Genomic DNA, 1772 nt, shown 5'->3' with positions numbered 1-1772 from the left:
CAGGGGGATAGCTTGAGGCTCTGTCTCAAAAAAAAAAAAAAAAAAAAACCCCAAAGGAACTGCAACAAAAAATAACCAGCCATTGTAGCAGGCGCCGATAGTCCCAGCTACTTGGGAGGCTGAGGTAGGAGACTCGCTTAAGCCCAAGAGTTGGAGGATGCTGTGAGCTCTGACACCACGGCACTCTACTAAGGGAGACATAGTGAGACTTTGTCTCAAAAAGAAAAAAAGTTCAAAGTACAGTAAGTATATTTTTTTTGCCCTTTTTTTGGATCAGCCTAATTTAATGGCACCATGGAAGTTTAACTGTAGGTTCAAATGTGCCATGAAATTAAAAAGATTGAAAAAGACTAGTGTAGATTATACAGGGTGTCCCAAAGTCACTACTAATGTTGCCATACATAGGGAAAAGGAGAATTTGTAGGTAAATGTATCTTTATTTACAAAATAGTTACCACAAAATTTTACAAAGAGGTGGCTACTTCATACAGAATATTTTGTAAATATTTGTAAAATTCTGTTATGACTATTTTGTAAATAAAGGTATAATTTCCCATTTCCCTATGTATGATTTTAGAAGCAATTTTTGGGACATCGGGTAGTCATACCATGTCCCCTTAGCTGATAAGGAGATCTCTCTTATGATAAGGTTATCATGGAAATAACCTAACTGCTTTAGCCACAGATTCTGTGGTTTAGACAGTATCAAGTTTTGGGCTCTAAGTATAATTATAGCCCTACTTCCCCCTAAAATATCCTAAGCAATACGCTAATCTTTGATAGGGCATTTATGGTGATAATAATCAATAAGTAATTTATAGAAGTCCTGAGACAAAGTACTATTTACTGATAATTCCAAGATTTGGAATTCTGAACTTTGTGTAAACCCTATAACCTAATTTGAGGCATTACTGTTCCTACTCAAATCAACCAATTAACACATTTGTAAAAAATCCTTTCTTCTCTTGGGTCCTTGCTTCCAAGATGACAAAGAAAAGAAACTAGAATGATTGTGTTAAAAAGGGACATAGCCAAATGCAGCCTATTCATTATACGAACTGTACCTGATGTGTGCCTCAAAACAGGGCTATTAGCTATTAAGAAATTTGTCATTTAAGGGGCTGGGCTATTAGCTATTCATCTTGTATAAGATGGTGGTTCATTTTATAATCTTATAACTCTGGGAGGCCAAGGTAAGTGGATTCCTTGAGCTTATGAGTTTGAAACTGCCTGAGCAAGAGTAAGACTCCATCTCTACTAAAAATAGAAAAACAGCCTGGCACCTGTAGTCCCAGGTACTCGGGAGGTAGAGCAAGGTGGATCACTTGAGCCCAGTAGCTGGAGATTGCTGTGAGCTAGGCTAATGCCACAGTACTCTAGCCTGAGGCAACAGAGTAAGACTATCTCAAAAATAAAAACAAAAAGAGATTGATACTCTCATAGGAGAAACACCATTCAAAATTATGAAAATTAAATGCTGAAGACAAATAATTTTCCTTGGCTTTTTTCTTTTTGAGACAGAGTCTCAAGCTGTCACCCTAGGAAGAGTGCCCTGGCATCAGAGCTTACAGCAATCTTAAACTCTTGGGCTCAAGTGATCTTCCTGCCTCAGATTTTTCTATTTTAAGTAGAGACAGGGGTCTCGCTTTTGCTTAGGCTGGTCTCAAACTTGTGAGCTCAAGCAATCCACCCACCTTGGCCTCCCAAAGTGCTTGGATTACAGGCATGAGCCACCACGCCCGGCCTATCCTTGGCTTTTTTTTTTTTTTTTT

General features: G+C 38.3%; 1 protein-coding gene across 3 annotated transcripts in view; it reads right to left on the bottom strand.

Moving 5' to 3' along the window:
- The window catches only part of USP54 (ubiquitin specific peptidase 54), a 67032-nt gene that overhangs the window by 35999 nt on the left and 29261 nt on the right, over positions 1-1772 (bottom strand). The window lies entirely within an intron of this gene.

Source organism: Otolemur garnettii, unplaced genomic scaffold, assembly GCF_000181295.1.
Source record: "Otolemur garnettii isolate 467f Iridium unplaced genomic scaffold, OtoGar3 scaffold00008, whole genome shotgun sequence".
NCBI classification, from domain to species: Eukaryota; Metazoa; Chordata; class Mammalia; order Primates; family Galagidae; genus Otolemur; species Otolemur garnettii.
This window is presented reverse-complemented; position numbering and strand designations above follow the sequence as displayed.